The following is a 19813-nucleotide window of genomic DNA, read 5'->3' as shown; positions in this document are numbered from 1 at the left end:
TTTTACTGACTTAAAACAACCTAAAATTAACAAAACTAAACCTAGCAATCTAGAACAAGTAGACGTACGTCCAAGTGGAGAAAGAGGTGGATGTGGTGGTATGGGTGGAAGATGCAAAGGAGGAGTAATCAAACAGTGGGGTTTTTGGCATTTTTTTTTACTCTTTTTATTTGTTTACATTTGTTTTATGGAACTGACTTAAAACAGCCTACAATTAATAAAACTAAAACTAGCAATGTAGAACCAGGAGCTGTATGTCCAATGGAAGGAAAAGGTAGACTTGGAGGTATGGGTGGAAGAGTTAGGGAGGAGTAATCCAACACTGGATTTTATATTTTTTTTTAAATTATTTCTTTCTTTTTTTTAATGGAACTGGCTTAAACAACCTACAATTAAGAAAACGAAAACTAGCAATCTAGAACCAGAAGTCATAAGTTCAAGTGGAGGAAGAGGGGAACGAGGCGATATTGGTGGTAGAGGCAAGGAAGGAGTAATTCAACACTGTTTGTAATTGTAATTTTTGTTTTAGGGAACTGACTTCAAGGCACATAGAATGAACCCAAAAATCAACAAACAAGCTACAACCAGGGAGCAGAGGTCCAACTGTACGAGGTGGCGGTGTAGGTGGAAGAGGCAGAGGTAGCCAACATGGTTTTTTGTTTTTCTTTATTTGGGGAGGAGTCAAACAAATTAAATTTTAATGAATGTTAGCTTCCCCACGTTGGATGTGGACAGGCGGATGTGCTTACCTGCGATCACACCCCATGCCATGCTAAATACATCTCCAAGGCATAAAGGGCCAGCTCAGGCCATGTGTCCAATTTAGAGACCCAGAAGTTAAATGGTGAAGACCCATTAGTTAGTACGTGGGGAAGTTGAACAGGTACTCTACAACCATGTTGCTGTAATGCTGATTCCTGCTAATACTGATCCTATTACATGGTGGTGCTGTATCTGTATTTTGTGGCATGCTCATAAAGTTTTGCCATGCTAACCCTGCCTTTCGAGGTGCTGGCGGTGCCCCAGCTGCGTTGCCGACTTCCTCCTCCGACTCTGCCTTGTTCTTCCACTGAGCCCCCACTGTCAGTTGGGAAAGCCATCAGTAGTTTTTTCTACCAGCGTGAGCTTGTATTCATGCATTTTGTGCTCCATTTCCAGTGACGGAAGTAAGGATGGTACGTTGTCCTTGTAGCAGGGATCCTGCAAGGTGGCCACCCAGTATTCTACACTGGTGGCAATTCGGGCAACTCAGCGGTCGTTGCACAGGCACAGCAGCATGTATTGGGTCTTGTGTGTGGATCACCCCAGGGCTGTGGGATACTCAGTACTGGGCCGGTGTCTCAAAGGTATGTGTCACGGCGGCGGTGACCCGTTCCGTGGCCCTGGGTGTCCAATGTAAAATGGATGAAATGTAGCTGAATAAAGTTTATAGGTAGATGATTCATGACGCCACCTGTTGTACTTGGCAATGAAGGTGCTAAGCCGACGCTGCGGTGCAGATCCTCTGGGACAGATGGTGGGGCGCAACAAAGATGTAATAGCTCTCCACAGGTAGAGCTGTAGTCCCAGTGCAGTAGTAATAGGTTTTAAGGTAAATGGTGTAGTGTTAGGCACAGAGATATAGCAGTGCTGAGTGGGTTGCAGGTGCAGTTTCTTTTACCTTTTATGGGGCTTTGTAGGTACAGTCCAAGATCCAGATCACAGATGGTACAGGAATTGGTCGGCCTGGAAGCAACTTGGGAATCTCTCTATACAGATGGGTTGTGTAGTCTCCTTTCTAGCGCTAATCTGAAGTACTGAATTACACTCAAGTTCCTCTTGCTTGATGTTACTTAAACTCCACTCGTATGGCAGGCAGCTGTAGCCATCTCTTTCTGGCTCACACACGTTGCTGCTGTGACTCCGAGTCTTAGGTGAGAACAGAGCATTTACAGGCTCTTGTTCCTCCGGCTTCTGCTGCAGGATCATCAGTATTCATACAACCTCAGACGCTGGGGTCTGGTCTATGCGCTCCAGCTGGGAGTGAGCTCACTTCAGCTCAACCCTTCCCAGCTCCTCTCTCCACGTCTACACTCTTCACCCTCTCCACAGTGTCCACACGATCTGTCTAACTTCCCTTTTCTGGCCACAAAGCAGCTCCTCAGGAGTTTGGTTCAGAGCTCCCTCTGCTGGCCTGGAGAAGACACTGTGCTGTGTGCCAAATTTACCTGATAGAGATACAGTTGTGGCCAAAAGTATTGACACCCCTGCAATTCTGTCAGATAATACTCAGTTTCTTCCTAAAAATGATTGCAAACACAAATTCTTTGGTATTATTATCTTCATTTAATTTGTCTTAAATGAAAAAACACAAAAAGAATTGTCCTAAAGCCAAATTGGATATAATTCCACACCAAACATAAAAAAGGAGGGTGGACAAAAGTATTGGCACTGTTTAAAAAATCATGTGATGCTTCTCTAATTTGTGTAACTAACAGCACCTGTAACTTACCTGTGGCACCTAACAGGTGTTGACAAAAACTAAATCACTCTTGCAGCCAGTTGACATGGATTAAAGTTGACTCAACCTCTGTCCTGTGTCCTTGTGTGTACCACATTGAGCATGGAGAAAAGAAAGAAGACAAAAGAACTGTCTGAGGACTTGAGAAACCAAATTGTGAGGAAGCATGAGCAATCTCAAGGTTACAAGTCCATCTCCAAAGACCTAAATGTTCCTGTGTCTACCGTGCTCAGTGTCATCAAGAAGTTTAAAGCTCATGGCACTGTGGCTAACCTCCCTAGATGTGGACAGAAAAGAAAAATTGACAAGAGATTTCAACACAAAAATTGTGCGGATGTTGGATAAAGAACCTCGACTAACATCCAAACAAGTTCAAGCTGCCCTGCAGTCCGAGGGTACAACAGTGTCAACCCGTACTATCCGTCAGCGTCTGAATGAAAAGGGACTGTATGGTAGGAGACCCAGGAAGACCCCACTTCTTACCCCGAGACATAAAAAAGCCAGGCTGAAGTTTGCCAAAACTTACCTGAAAAAGCCTAAAACATTTTGGAAGAATGTTCTATGGTCAGATGAGACAAAAGTAGAGCTTTTTGGGCAAAGGCATCAACATAGAGTTTACAGGAGAAAAAAAGAGGCATTCAAAGAAAAAAACATGGTCCCTACAGTCAAATATGGCGGAGGTTCCCTGATGTTTTGGGGCTGCTTTGCTGCCTCTCGCACTGGACTGCTTGACCGTGTGCATGGCATTATGAAGGCTGAAGACTACCAACAAATTTTGCAGCATAATGTAGGGCCCAGTGTGAGAAAGCTGGGTCTACCTCAGAGGTCATGGGTCTTCCAGCAGGACAATGACCCAAAATACACTTCAAAAAGCACTAGAAAATGGTTTGAGAGAAAGCACTGGAGACTTCTAAGGTGGCCAGCAATGAGTCCAGACCTGAATCCCATAGAACACCTGTGGAGAGATCTAAAAATGGCAGTTTGGAGAAGGCACCCTTCAAATATCAGGGACCTGGAGCAGTTTGCCAAAGAAGAATGGTCTAAAATTCCAGCAGAGTATTGTAAGAAACTCATTGATGGTTACCGGAAGCGGTTGGTCGCAGTTATTTTGGCTAAAGGTTGTGCAACCAAGTATTGGGCTGAGGGTGCCAATACTTTTGTCTGGCCCATTTTTGGAGTTTTGTGTAAAATGATCAATGTTTTGCTTTTTGCTTCATTCTCTTTTGTGTTGTTTCATTTAAGACAAATTAAATGAAGATAATAATACCAAAGAATTTGTGTTTGCAATCATTTTCAGGAAGAAACTGAGTATTATCTGACAGAATTGCAGGGGTGTCAATACTTTTGGCCACAAATGTATGAGTCATTGCTTCCAAGCATGACATTACACTCCCTAGGAGGAAGGCAATGCCACTGTGGCGACCGTACTCCTGGGGGCGCCACATGTGCCAGGTGGCCCAGAGTCAACAACAAGCTTCCCTTGGTTGGAGGTGTACCAACTGGGTTTTTTGTATCCCCCTAGCCAGTTCAAGTGATGCCCGAGAGCTGACCTGAGCGCCACCCTGCTGTGAACATGGTTGTTCTTCCTCTTTCTCCTCCTTCTCCCAAACTGTTCCCTGGCTGTACAGTTGGGTACCTGGCTGCTGTTGAGACAGTAACCCACCCTCTGAGCCATGTGTGGATGATAGGCCTGGTAACTGTGTGAATTCGCCCTGCTCCTCTTCCTACTGTGCGACCACTTCATCCATCATGGCCTGAATTTTTTTTTTCCAGCAGGCATAGAAGTGGTATAGTAACACTGATGATGGCGTCATCAGCGCTTGCCATACTGGTGGAATATTCAAAACAGCGCAACACGGCACACACGTCCTGCATGGAGGCCCACTCATTGGTGTTGCAATGGTGTTGTTCTGCAAAGCAACTCACTGTATGTGCCTTCTGCTGCTTGCAGTTTATCCAGCATATACAGGGTGGAGTTCCACCTTGTTGATATGTCGCATATCAGCCGGTGAGTGGAAGGCAGAAGTGAAACTGAAGCGCAGACATGTGAGCAGCAGCAACGTGAGAACGCCGAAAGCGAGCTCACATTGCCCACACTTTCAGCAGCAGCTCTGACATGTGTGTGCAGTTTTTCAGGATGCTCTGAACCACCAAGTTGGACACATGCGCCAGGCAAGGGATGTGTGTCAAAATGGCTAGGCCCAGATCTGCTACGAGATTTCACTTGTTATCGCACACCACAAGGCCGGGCTTGAGGTTCACTGACACCAACCACTCATCTGTCTGCTGTTTGATCCCCATTCACAGCTCCTGCAGGTTGTGGGATTTGTCCCCTAAATAGAGGCGTTTAAGAACATCCTACAGACAACTCGTGTCCCAATCCCGATGTGCTGCTGTGTGTGAAGTGCTTCACACTTACTTAAGGGCTGCAGGCCTCTTCAGACTCCAGGAATCCCTCTTCTGGAACTCGGGCAGCAACCAATCCAGGAGACGCAAGGTTCATAAAAACAACCAAACTTTTACTTGGTGAATGGCAGTATTTACAAGCAGGTATAGAAGATAAGGCCCAACGTGTTGTCATCTTTCCCACAGGTACCGGACACAACTTCAGCCCTGGTTCTTGGTATAGGTAGAACATCCCTTTTACTATCTTCTCTAGCTCTAGGGGATCTTCTCTTTTTCTAGCAGTATATCTGGATTCCATCTCACTGCGCCTCTAAGGGTCTGAGTCCAATTTCTCCTTCAGCTTCGCAGAAGTGTGACCCCAGGCATTGATGTCTATCTTGAGGTTCCCAGGATAGCAAAGCGGGACTCATGCGGAGGGGTTCTCTTTCAATCCCCTGCTCCAAGATTCTGTGATCTCGCTGTCCCTATCAGCCCTGTCCTGAGCCTGTCACTTGTCACTGCTCACCACTCACTGACTTGTCACTTCCTGTACCTAACACAACTCTCAGCTCCCCCTCAAACTGGTCTGGCCATTACAGTTAGCCCTGTCTAAGCTAACTGCAACCCCAGTGACTGTTACCCTTTTATAACATATATAAACATCAAGTATATTTAATCCTTAAGAGTGTAAGGGAGCAGATTATCAGCCCCATCAGTCCTACAGTAGAACATGAGCTAGAACACCTTCCACCTCGTTCCCAACCGCCACTACATTTAGTGTTAGTCAGTTAGGGAGATTAACTTACCTGGCCATAATTACTGGTCCATGTATCAATAGTTATGTGGACCATACCACTGATGGCATTGCGCAGTGCACACCTGATTTGGCCAGCATCATGTGTGTGCATGCCAGGGATGGCCTGCATAGAAAAGTAGTGGTGGCTGGGAACAACGTACTGCAGGACAGCCACAACCATCAGTTTCTTAAAATGTTTGTCTCCACCAGCTGGAATGGCAGCATTTCAAAGGCCAGGAATTTGGAAATGCTGTCATTCAGGACCATGACGCGAAAGTTTGGGGGATGGAAAGCTGAATACTTCCATACCATGGTGTAGAGATGCTCGGTGACACTGGTGGTGATAGTGGTGCTGTTACAATCTCTTTTTGCGGGGAGGCAGGTGGCCCTGTTGATTGTGAGCAGAAGGAAGAGGCTAAGACCGCAGTAGGAGGAGGCTAAGATCTGTAATGCTTTTTAAGGTGTGTATTCCACTGCACCTTGTTCTTGGAATTCAAATGTGTCGTCATGCACATGCTCAGGTTCAAAGATTTATTCCTCACCTCAGAGTCTAACGGCACAGCGTGCGAACCAACTGTTGTTTGTCATCAGCCCATTTCCTGAAAAAACGCCACACCAGTGAGCTAATTGAAGCTGTCTTTGATGTGCTGATTTCAGCGGCACAGTGGGCAGTCGCTGACAACATACGGCTTAAGGGTCTCTCACTGTGCCTTTGCATCTTGCTCCCTCTTTTGCTGTGCTGATGGGGAAACGTGGCCACGTCTTCTTCCTCTGAACTGCGAACGTCACTAGGATTACTTCCGCTCAATGTGGGGTCTAGACCTCTTCTGACAGCAAAACGTAATGGTGACCACTCTCTGCTCATTCTTCTCGACCTTTCTGCAGCTTTCGACACTGTTGACCATCCTCTCCTACTCTCTAGGCTCCAGTCACTAGGCATTAAGGACACTGCTCTTTCCTGGTTCTCCTCCTATCTTTCCGACCGCTCCTTCAGTGTTCTGTTTTCTGGCTCCACTTCATCTCCTCTTCCTCTCACTGTTGGGGTACCTCAGGGCTCAGTCCTTGGCCCCCTTCTCTTCTCTCTCTACACGGCCCCAATTGGACAGACCATCAGCAGATTTGGCTTTCAGTACCATCTTTATGCTGATGACACACAACTGTACACATCATCCCCTGACCTTACCTCCGCTGTACTACAGAACGCCACTGACTGTCTGTCTGCAGTCTCCAACATCATGTCTGCTCTCTATCTGAAACTCAACCTCTCCAAAACTGAACTTCTTCTGCTCCCACCATCTATTAACCTCCCTAAATCTGACATTTCCCTCTCTGTGGGTGGCACCATAATAACACCCCGACAGCAGGCGCACTGTCTGGGTGTTATGTTTGACTCCGATCTCTCCTTCACCTCCCATATACAATCTCTTGCCCGCTCGTGCCGCTTACACCTAAAGAACATCTCTAGAATCCGCCCTTTTCTCACCATGGAAACAGCAAAAACTCTCACTGTCGCCCTGATCCACTCCCGCCTGGACTACTGTAATGCTCTATTAATTGGCCTCCCTCTCACTCGACTCTCCCCTCTCCAGTCTATCCTTAATGCAGCAGCCAGGGTTGTCCATCTGGCTAATCGTTACTCAGACGCGTCCGCTCTTCGCCAGTCGTTACACTGGCTGCCAATTCATTACAGGGTACAATTCAAAGTACTTGTTCTCACCCACAAAGCTCTCTACAGTGCGGCACCCCCTTACATCTCCTCCCTCATTTCTGTCTATCGGCCTAACCGACCGCTGCGCTCTGCAAATGACTTTCGACTAACCTCTGCCCTAATCCGTACCTCCCACTCCCGACTCCAAGACTTCTCCCGTGCTGCGCCAATTCTCTGGAATGCTCTACCCCAAGATATTAGGACCATCCACAATTTGCATAGTTATAGGCGCTCGCTCAAAACACATTTGTTCAGAGCGGCCTATCACATTCAGTAATCAAAGTCATGTTATGTTTGTGTGTGTGTGTAGCCCATTCACTATCTCCATCTAACCCCCACCCCCTGAAGATGGCTGGACCATCATTGTAAATACATCATTGTAAATACAAACCTGTGCTTTGTATCTCCCCCACCTCATTGTAGATTGTAAGCTCCCACGAGCAGGGTTGTCTTATTTCGCTTTAATTATTGTATTGTTAACGTTGTTACTTATGACTGTTGTGTTTGAAACTGTTCAACTGTAAAGCGCTGCGGAATATGTTGGCGCTATATAAATAAAGATTATTATTATTATTATTATTATTATTATTATCATCCCTCGCATCACCTGTCACTGACTCCTCAATCCTGTCCTCCTTGCCGCTCTGCACACTGCAGAAAGACGCTGCAATTGGCAACTGAGTTTCGTCATCATCTGACATGTGCTGCGGTGGTCCACTGACCATGTATTATAGCCCGCCCATGTACTCATCTTCCAACATAACAAGTGGTTAGGCATCAGTGCTTTCAGTCTCTTCAACTTAATGGGCAGGGCCAGCTGAATGGGAACCCCAACCAGGGGAGTCATCAAAAAGCAGAAGAGACTGCTGCATGACTTGAGGCTCAGACTTTGCCTGACTTGCAAGGAGGTGAGGTTCAAGCTGTATGACCATGGTCTCAGGTGCCAACTCTGCGTTTTCTGCAGTAAACTGAGTGAAAGATAATGCGAAGGAACTGGAGGCACTATTAGCCATCCAATCTAACACCTTTTTATCATGTTGTGGCCTCACCATTCGTGCAGCGATATTCATCCTACAAAACGATGCATAATGTTCTGTCACCTGCATGCACCAGAAGAAGGTGTTGTATTTGGGCACGTAGCAAGTATAGAATGACCATGTCCTCTCATTGCAGCAGCACCACCACCATGGGCAGTTACACCAGCACCACCACAGCCATGTCTACATCCCCTATTTGATGTTCTCCTATTTTTTCAACTGTTTTTTCTGCATACTACTTGCAAAGAGATGGCATAAAACTAGATTTATGTATTAGACACACTAGTAGTAAATACATGGCAGTCCCAAAAAATATATTTGTTTCAAAAACAAATGGCAACGAGACGACTGATGCCAATTATTTATTTGCAATACTATTAGAAAACAACCAGTGGTGCAGAAAAATTATTTTTTGGCCTACAAATGGCAATGAGATGGCTGATGCCAATTATTTATCTCCAAGACTACTAGAAAACACAGAGCAGTCCAGAAAAAATATTTATTTGACCTACAAATAGCAACAAGACAGCTGATGACAATTATTTATTCCTCAGGCTACTAGAAAACACACAGCAGATCAAAAAAAAATATTTATTCAGCCTACAAATGGCAACAATATGGCTAATGCCAATTATTTATCTCCAAGACTACTAGAAAACACACAGCAGTAAAAAAAAATAGTTATTTGGCCTACAAATGGCAAAGACATGGCTGATGCCAATTATGTATTTCCCAGACTACTAGAGTACACACAGTGGTCCAGAAAAAGTATTTATTTGGCCCAAAAATGGCAACAAGACAGCTGATGCCAATTATTTATTTCTCAGATTACTATAAAATACACAGCAGTCAAGGAAAATTAGTTATTTGGTCTATAAATGCCAATGAGACAGCTGATGCCAATTATTTATTTATCAGACTACTAGTAAACAGATATAGGTCCAGAAAAATTATTTCTTTGAACTGCAAATGTCATGGAGATGATTGATGCCAATTATTGATTTGCAACACTACTAGAAAACACAAAAGAGCAGTACTCAGACAGGTGGGGGGGTTATAGAGTGCACAAAGAGGCTTAAATGAACAGTACTCTCACAGGAGAGGGTGCAAAGTACACGCAGTGGCTTAAAGCAACAGAACTCCCACAGGCAAGGATGCAGAAAACAAACAGTGGCTTAAAAGAACAGTACTCTAAAGGGCCTGTCACACTAACCGATAACGCTAGGAATATCGCTATAACGTCACTAGTATTTGTGACGTTATAGCGATATCGCTATGTCTGATACTTACCTCCGAACACTCCCCCGCTGGTTATCGCTGATCGCGTGAGAACGTCCTGGACTGTTTCTCGTCGTCAGCTTCCTGCTGGGCTTCCTGTGGCACCGACGAGCAACGCGTGGACGCGGGCGAGAGGACGTCAGGATCGCCTCGTCTGACAGGTAAGTAGTGACCCCCGACCCCTGCGATGTCGCTGGTGAGATCTGCCTGTGTGGCAGCTCACTAGCAACCACTTAGAGATGTACCAGCGATCCTGACCGTGTCATATCGCTGGTCGGGATCGCTGGTACATCGCTAAGTGTGACAGTACCTTTACAGGCGGGGATGCAGAGTACACATGTAATGCAGGTGTCTGGATGCAACGAACAGAGATCATGAGGAACAGTCAGAGCTTGATATAATTCTATTTATATACAGCAGTATCTTATCACAATTAGTGTTAGTAAGAAAGTCTCACTATTTAACTTTAATGTTCTTTTCGCAAAGGTGTTGTACCCAGTCATGAGTCACCACGTAGGTTCTGTCTGAAGCTCTGGCTCTAGTGGGGGTCCCCGGATCTTCCCTATAGGCCGCAAGTCTTTTTCTGACGTAGTCTATCAATCTCTCATGCACCAACCGGCCCCCCCCCAATATGTAATCCTAGTCCCAAGACAACCACAGTACAGTAAATGATCACTAAAAGTGATGGCTTTGCTCAGAGGCGTAGCTAGGGGTTCAGCTCAGGGGGGGTAAAACATCTGAGTGGGCCCCTAACAGGAGGACATATCATTGGTGCAACCTGCGCAACCGCACATGGGCGCAAAATGTAAGGGGGCCCATATCTACCTCCAAAGAAGGTGCTCTTGGGCTGCAAAGGGCCTATATATTGTTCTTGCACAGGGGCCCTTTCTGTCTGTGTCTCCTTGTGGTCCTTAACCAGGTAATCATGATTATAGTTATGGTGGTATAGGGGAACCTCAGGAGGTGACCACACTGTTATTGAAAATAAATCTCTATACAAAGACCAGCACTGATATTACCGCCTTATGGTGACACATAGTGGTAGATACCAGTCCTACAGAACATATAAGAGATTACAGTACAGTTATAGATGGTGACTTACAGCTGACGTTCTATCTGGTGGAGTCATTCACTTTTCCCGTCTTTTCCATGTGGCCCAGACCGACATGTCTACTTCTCCAGCCAGGACTCGTCTGCAGAAATTACAACAATGACACATGATGAATTCTCACATTTCCAGCACCATTCACATGTAGAATCGTAATCCTCGTGTCCAACCCCCTGCTCAATGCTGGAGTCACTAAACCATCTCAGACAGATGTCTGTCCAGCCTCTGTTTGAGGACCTCCATTGAAGGAGAACTCACCATCTCTCATGGCAACCTATTCCACTCATTGATCACCCTCACTGTCAAAAAGTGTTTGTTAATATCTAATCTGTATCGTCTCCCTTTCAGTTTCATCCCATTGCTTCTCGTGTTTCCATGTGCAAATATATTCCCAACCTGCAGAAACTCCTCATCCTGCTGATACCCCAATACTGAGCCGCTGCTGCCGTATGTGTCCATATTACTGCACCTGCTGTGCGGTACAAAAACAGAGCTCCTCTTACTGCCTCATATAGAAATACCAACACTGTGCCCCTTACATAATAATGCCTCCTTTGTGATCTCTAGATGGTAAAATTGCCTCCAAGAAAATATTAATTTCATGTGCATGTGCCCTCCAAATTTTGTCCCTCAAAAGTAATAATATTCCATGTACAACTTTGATGGTCACAATACTGAGTGCCCCTATAACAATAATGTTTTAGTGCCCACTTAACATTTAATTATGTCCCCGAAGTTCCCCATGTATAACTCCTCTATATACAGCAACAATTCAAATAGAAAATGCCTAGGGAAGACTGCTTCCAAAAGTATCAAAATCATCAAAAAAAGGGGGAAAAGAAGCATCGCCTAAACTATAACAAATTTTATTGACTTCATTATTTTAAAATTCAATAAATGCAATATAAAGGTCACAAGAATAAAACCGTGCAGACACTATGACAATACAAGCTTTACCCTATTAGTAAGGTGCAAAAAAAAGTTTCTAGGTAAGAAAAAAGCCTATGAGACGGACAATTGCTAAAGTGCATATGCAGTATGTAAAAATGGACATTCAGGGGTTAACCGGTAACCTCCTATAGTTAGTCCAAGTTTATGGAGAACCATACATTTATAAACATAATAGTATCAGAAATCAAGTGGCTTTCAGGTCCAAAAAGTGCAGCAAGCTCATCTAGTGATAATGTGGCACATAAATTAGTCACTGCAAAGTGTATACAAAAAAATATATACAAGAGAGTGCAAATGGTTAATAGTAACATAGGCTGACTGCAAGTGCAGGGTAGCAGATGCGCCTAAAATATTGGCAGAGAAAGACGGTGTCTCCGAAAAAAGTATTTACCGCTCATGTAGTGAAAGGCAAGTAAGTAGAAATAAGCACGTTACCTTAGGGTGCAGCCTGGGAACTTGTATATATTTTTTTGTATACACTTTGCAATGACTTTGCAATATAGTGTATATTTTAGACGATGCTTCTTTTCTCCCTTTTTTTCGATGAGTTTGATACTTTTGGAAGCAGTCTACCCTAGGCATTTTCTATTTGAATTGTTGCTAATAATATACTGTACTCTGTTTACAGTTTTCCCTGCAGCCAGGATGGATTATAAAGCAAGAGACAAAAATTGGCTCTCTTGCGTCGATACCGTTTTCTGTGGAGACACTATGCAGTCCAGTACAAGTGAAGATGGACAGAAAACTGAGCTAAAAAATTCTTCAAAATTTTTTCTTAAAAAAAGAACGAGGACATGATGGAACAAGGCCTTGTTGGAGACCTACTTGGCTAAAGGACTGATACCAAGAGGCCTGCGTATACGTAATATGCCCTCCTTCCCCGTTGAAGACCCCTTATTTAGAACTAGGTGGGAGGAGGCCTGCACCTCCTGCCTTAAATCATTAATTGAGCTATTAATTGGGAATAATAAAAAAACCCTCGAGAAGCTAGACGCAGATGTGGACTCTACGCGCCAAAAGTTTTTGGATAGTCTATCACCATCTGAACTAGAGGTCTTAATAAAGAACTGGATAGCCAATTCCTTGGTTGGGAGAAAGAAGTCAAAGAAGTCAAAACTAAGAAATTCCAACGGGATTTAAATATAAATGGCCTGCTAATGGATTACAAGGAAAGCCACAATCCCGTTCATCTTCAATATCGTCTATGTCCTCTAGGGACAGTGATGGCGCACAATAATTTGAGAAAAAATGATGCACCCAAAAATCAATTTGTCTAAGATTAAGTTTACTCCATCACAATTGGAAGTCCTCAGTTTAGGACTTTCTTTCCCACTTTCTTTCCCACCCAAAAATCAATTTGTCTAAGATTAAGTTTACTCCATCACAATTGGAAGTCCTCAGTTTAGGACTTTCTTTCCCACCCACTTCTTCTTTTGATCCCTTTATAGCCACCAAGGACCTCCAGCTTTTTGCCCGGAAACTAGTCATAGAAAAGTTACATGAAAAATCAAGGGCTGGGGAGGCCTGGACGGAGGAAGAATTGAAGGCAATTACTATTCTTGAGGAATTGAGGAACGAACTACAAGATTCCACCCCCGCAGGTAATGAGAAATTTTTACTCCCTATCCCTAAAAAATTTCCCCCGCTTCACCTATACCCTAATATTGAGCTTTTTGTTAAGCTAGTGACTAAAGGCTTTGAGAATTTGAAACACTCTAGTAATAGGGATAACCTAACTGCATCACAAAGAACAGCATTACGCGAGCTCAAAAACATCAAAGAGGTGGTCATTAAAAAAGCGGATAAAGGGGGAAACGTCGTCATTTGGCCGGTCCAAATGTACGAAAAGGAAGCCTTTAAGCAGCTCAGAAATGAAGTCTGCTACAAGAAACTGACATTTAATCCCTCTATGAAATTCAAAGGGGAACTGCAAAGTATTCTTGACCAAGCTTTTGAAGATGGTGTTATTACCAGGGATCTTAGAGATCACCTGATCCCACTTTACCCAAAAATGGCATGTATTTATGTTATACCTAAAATACACAAAAATGCCAACTTACCACCTGGGCGTCCCATCGTTTCCAGGAATGGAAACCTCAATGAAACCATTTCCAAATATCTTGACTTTCATCTCAAACCCCTAGTGCTTGACCTCCCATCCTATGTCAAAGACACTAGTGATGTCTTAAGAAAAATTGAAGTCATCCAGCACGACAAAGACATGTGGCTAGTGACTGTGGATGTGGATTCATTGTACACATCAATATAGCATCAAGATAGAATTATGGCCACTAAGATTTTTTTGTCGATGTCGAAACACCCCTCCGATTTCATCAATTTTCTTTGGATTCTCTTAAAGTTTGCTTTGGAGCATAATTTTTTTTATTTTCAAACAAAGTATGTATCTGCAACTGCAAGGGACTGCGATGGGGGGCGGCTTTCACATCATCGTATGCAAATCTTTTCATGGGCATGTGGGAACGGGGTATTTTCTTTGCTAAACCAATAGCCCACATTGAGAAGGTCCTGTTCTGGGCCCGTTATATTGACGATATACTCATGATTTGGCAGGGCTCAGAGCAGGACCTTCTCGGTTTTGTAGAGATACTAAATGATAATAAATTCAATATTAAACTCTCTTGCAAATACAGTCAGTCCTCTATTGACTTCCTGGATATTAAAATATCCACCTCTTCAGATGGATTTCTGGAAACCAATATCTACCGGAAAGACACTGCAGTTAACTCACTCCTCCATTCTGCATCTTCACACCCCCAGACCCTAATTGCAAGTATAACTAAAGGTCAGTTTCTTAGGGCAAAACAGATCTTTCTAATGCGAAAAATATTTCTGAACAAGCCCATGATTTATCCCTTAGGTTTCAGGAAAGAGGATACTCAAGAAGGAGTATCAATAAAGGCCTCAAGGCTGCAGAAAAAATGAATCATACGGATTTGCTGAAACCTCGCAGTAAAACCATACAAGAAAATAAGGTGAGATTTATTACAACTTACAGCAATAACTGGCAAGGTATGAAGAACATACTGGAGAAATTTTGGCCTCTGTTGCAGGTGGACCATAGTCTATCCAAGTATCTGTTTGAACATCCTTCAATCACTTATAGGAAATCCCCCAACCTCAAGGATCTCCTCGTCCGTAGCTATTACCCCGATCCCAAAATAGAAACAGCCTTTTTATCGAAAGGCCCTAAATGGGGCTTCTATCCATGTGGTGAATGCATCTCTTGCCCTAATATGGTTCGGACTACCACCTTCAAGTCCTGCAATGGAAAGAACAATTTTTCCATCACACAATACATCACCTGTGATTCGATAGGGGTGGTATACTATGCCTTCTGCCCTTGACCTAAGGTATATGTGGGTCTTACATCAAGACCTTTGAAAACAAGAATAAGGGAGCACTACCGTGATATTGTCAATTCATCAAGTGTTGAAAATACTATCTCCCTCAAGCCTATACCTAGGCATTTTAAAACAACGCACAACTGTGATGCCACCCTTTTGAATGCATTTGGCATAGACAAAATATATATTGTTTCTAGGGGAGGTAATTGGAGAAAGACCTTAGCACAGTTATTGACACGTTGGATCTCAAAAATTGGATCAGTTCAGCCACGTGGCCTCAACGAGGTCCTTAGTTTCGCCTCCATTTTGTAGCTCAGTTTTCCTCATACCTTTCTTTTATATTTTTTTATTCTAATATTTTAACTCTCTTTTAATCATTGCAGATTTTCTCTTTTCCATCTGACCATGGTGTGATGGGATTTTCTTTGCAGTTGGAGCCTTTTTTCAGGAATTACAGAAACCTTTTCCAGACTATCACCATATCTGGACTCAGCATGGACTCCTTCCCCCCCCTCTTTTTCCCCATCCCCTTCCTCTTTATTATATATGCGTTTATATACGCCCTTTTCTTATATTCTACTTGTTGTAATATATCTTTGCCAATATCCTATGTCATATTGCACTGTCACTTTTATTATTATTCTGCTACCTTTGGATGCACAGCACTGTCTCCTCTGTTTTTAAAAAATTCATATGCTCAAAAATTCATATGTGTATATATATATGGCATTTTTATTATTATTCTGTCACTTACTTGGGATACACAGTACTATTACTTCTATTTTAAAAAAAAAATCATCTGCTTAAAAACTCATATGCATATGTATTTATATATTTAAATCACTAATGGCACATTTTTATTTTTTGAAGATACGTGTATAAATATTCTATTAGATATGTGTCCAGAATTCATTTCCCTTTCACAGCGCAATTGCACCTATTCATGTCTTTACACGCTTGCACACCAGACGCACACCCCTCATCCCAGTCCATGCTCTGTCGGTAATGCAGCGGTAAGCGCTCCTTCCGGGGGCCTGTACGAGCGCTGCCATGGCAACGCGTCTCTATGCAGCCGCTTCCTCCTCCCTGTCCTGACTCGTCGGGCTTGGAGGAGGCGCGGCTTTGCATGACGCCGGCCCGTGGTGACGCGAGGCAGGATTCCCGGCCGGAAGCGCTGGATAACAGCTGCTATCCAGGCTGCTATATAAACTTAGCCCTGTCACACCATGATGCGCACCCCTCGATAAAGCCAACGCAAAACGCATATCGGGGTTCCCAGCCTGCACCCTAAGGTAACGTGCTTATTTCTACTTACTTGCCTTTCACTACATGAGCGGTAAATACTTTTTTCGGAGACACCGTCTTTCTCTACCAATATTTTAGGCGCATCTGCTACCCTGCACTTGCAGTCAGCCTATGTTACTATTAACCATTTGCACTCTCTTGTATATATTTTTTTGTATACACTTTGCAATGACTAATTTATGTGCCACATTATCACTAGATGACCTTGCTGCACTTTTTTGACCTGAAAGCCACTTGGTTTCTGATACTATTATGTTTATAAATGTATGGTTCTCCATAAACTTGGATTAACTATAGGAGGTTACCGTTTAACCCCTGAATGACCATTTTTACATACTGCATATGCAATTTAGCAATTGTCCGTCTCATAGGCTTTTTTCTTACCCAGAAACTTTTTCTGCACCTTACTAATAGGGTAAAGCTTGTATTGTCATAGTGTCTGCACGGATTTATTCTTGTGACCTTTATATTGCATTTATTGTATTTTAAAATAATGAAGTTAATAAAATTTGTTATATTTTAAACGATGCTTCTTTTCTCCCTTTTTTTGATGATACTCTATATACAGTATTCTGGGCCCTCAGCTCCCCTATACACCCTATGATGATCCCACAGCTCCCATGCATACAGTATGATGTCCCCCAGAGTTCCCCTATATATAGAATTATGTCCCCACTGCTCCTCCAATACAGAGTATAATTGTTAATAGTGTTCTGACACCTTGTGACGCCCACACTAAGAGCCTCTCTGCAGGAAGGAAATTAACTTTATTCCTCCCGGCAGCCTTGCTCTTCCAGTCATAAGGGTTGTGCTGGTATGGTTTCAGTCACCCCTCTGTGTATAGAAAGTGGCGGCTGTAACAGCACCCCGACACTGACTGACAGCCAGCTCAGCACCGTCTGCCACCGAGTAGCTACCCTACTGGAGCCCCTATAAATAATAATGCTTCTTAAGTGCCCACTTGATATTAAACCGAGTCCCCCCCATGTACAGTAACGTGGCCCCAGCATTGCTGATGTGAGCAGGGGGTCTTGTGATGACTCGCTCGGCTTCTCCCAATTATCTTCTATTGAGAAAAGTCAAAGTTATCTAATCGACACATGCACATAGCAAACGTGGTCGCATGACTGCCTGATCGCACCAGTGGTCTTGGGGTCTCATGACAGCAGGTGCACCATATCATGATTTGGCCATCTGTAGTCTCAGAGTGACAGCATTCATTTATCCCTTGCCATTAATAACTTTATAATAATAAATTATGAAATTATTAAATAGAATGCAGCTCGTGGTTACTGTATTGCTATACTTGTTAGGGGGCAGACAGATGGACGTATTTCTCATGCGAGGATCGTATCGCAATACTCGGTCTGACAGTTGGCTCTCCTGACCTGAGTGTAACAGCTGCATAGTAATCCATCCCACTGTCATACTTATGTCAGGAGCGGTAGCGGCCAGTCTGAGGATTGCGAAGCGATCCTCGCATGACTTATACGGCCGTCTGCCTGCACCCTTATGCTATGGCTGGGGTCACACTTGCGAGAAACTTGCATGAGTCTGCACCACAATACCTGACACTGCCACTGGCACACGCCGGTCCAAGTGCCGGGTGTTGATGCGAGAGATTCGCGCGAGTTTCTTGCAAGTGTGACCCCCGGCCTTATACTTATCCAGGTCATACGAATACTTAGATATTAACACCTTGTTAATGTATTATTGCTCGTAACCTGTATTGTTATGCTTATCATACTAATAGTTATATTGCAAAACGGTGGGGGTTGTATACTTGTGCACTTGTTCATGCCCCATGGACTATGTGGGTAAAATCAAACTTGAGCTGCGCGTCCGTATTGGGGAACATCTGGGAGATATTAGACATGACAGGGACACCCCACTTGCCCGCCACGTTAACATGGTCCATGGGGGAGATGAGAAGCAGATCACATTCCATGTCATTGAGAGAATTCAACCCGCAGTGAGGCAGGGAGATTGGGACAGGAAAATCCTACAGCGAGAAACACGATGGATTTTTTGGCTCGAATCACAGAGCCCTAATGGCCTTAATGAACAATTAAATATTACGAGTTAGCTATAAAATGTGGTACCTGACAGATCCAGCATACTTGATTTTGGCTCATTGGTGAGCAGGGATAATTTTGTCCTTTATTTATGATATTGAGTTATTTCTATATTTGGATACATAGATGTGTCTCTTTTTAGGGGTTATTTTGGTTGGTCTACTATTCATAATTAAGATTGTACTACATATTATTTGTTATTGCGCTCTAGCTCATTTGCTCTTTTATGTCACAGTTTGTGTGGTCATTAGGAGGGATTGTTATTTGTTGCCATCTTGTTTTTTCTCCCATTCCTCTGTGATATCATGTGGAGAGCTAGCTGCGGCGTGACAGACGTTACATCTCCCCCACATCCATCTGGGAGTGACGCCGCTCGCCTGTGAATGCATGATGTCTATTTCATGCGACCCGCCCCTTCTCTGACGCTCCTCCAGTGCCTGGGACGCAACTTGCGTTCCACTAATAACACACCTCTATTACATGTGACCGGAAGAGACGTCGCAAATTGGACGCGGTAAATCTGGGCGTCCGAGGCATAGTGAACACGCCGCACATTGCACTGATCTCTCGGCTGGGGGAAGGAGACCCCATCTTCTCTGCCCCTGATGAACCCTCAGCATCATGGAGGGGGAAACGCGTCGGGCTGGTTTTCCTATCCATTAATGGCTGATAAGTATTAACCTTGTGTTTGCTGACAGACCGCTTTGCAACACGCATGTTTTTTTGCATTGAGACATTGTGATACCCCGGAGTGTATGGGGTGCTTATGTTGCATTTTTTTGTCACTGTATGGACTATTATACCCAGCGGGACCTATCAATCAGCATTTTCAAGACATTTTTGTGATATCCACCTGGTGGATTATTCTGATATTTTGAGTGCAATAACTGCAATATTCTATATGATCCATTTCTGAGTGCAATGATTATGTAATACTGACTGTTTTTTTTGAGACTATTGTTTCATCCAGTCTCATCATATGTTCTATGTGTAGACGTTTTTTGAGCTTTTTTGTGAAAAATTCCTATTGGTCTGTCATCTGTTTGCAGCAGAAGATCTTTTTACTCTGAGATAAGATATATAAGCTGCATTATTTAAGCTTTTTTTACTCCGAGATAAGTTTACTCTATTTTTGTGGGTCGAGTGCTTATTTTTGTACTACGAGATAAGTTCTCAGCACTATTGCACTTTCCTAAGAGACATCATTTAGTCTCTCCACTAGGGTTTTTTTCGGGTCTATATGTATGTTTGTGTTTTTTTCTGTGTATCCTTCTCTGTGTAGCAGGGATTAATAGGGTGTTTTAG

General features: G+C 43.6%; 1 long non-coding RNA gene across 4 annotated transcripts in view; it reads left to right on the top strand.

Annotated features, from left to right (window-relative positions):
- LOC141093021 (uncharacterized) overlaps positions 1-15848 on the top strand; it is a 105885-nt gene extending 90037 nt beyond the window's left edge. For 2 of the 4 annotated variants that reach the window (XR_012232970.1, XR_012232968.1), the window contains exons 2-6: positions 530-639; positions 13212-13364; positions 14462-14566; positions 14642-14756; positions 15512-15848. This is a non-coding gene — a long non-coding RNA (uncharacterized lncRNA). The remainder of the gene's footprint in view (positions 1-529; positions 640-13211; positions 13365-14461; positions 14567-14641; positions 14757-15511) is intronic. The other 2 variants (XR_012232969.1, XR_012232971.1) reach the window with 2 other exon arrangements.
- Positions 15849-19813: the final 3965 nt, after the last annotated feature.

The sequence above is a fragment of the Dendrobates tinctorius genome, unplaced genomic scaffold (assembly GCF_039654945.1).
Source record: "Dendrobates tinctorius isolate UK_male_01 unplaced genomic scaffold, ASM3965494v1 ptg000062l, whole genome shotgun sequence".
In the NCBI taxonomy this organism is placed as follows: Eukaryota; Metazoa; Chordata; class Amphibia; order Anura; family Dendrobatidae; genus Dendrobates; species Dendrobates tinctorius.
The sequence above is the reverse complement of the archived record's forward strand: the minus strand, read 5'-3'. Positions and strand labels throughout refer to the sequence as shown.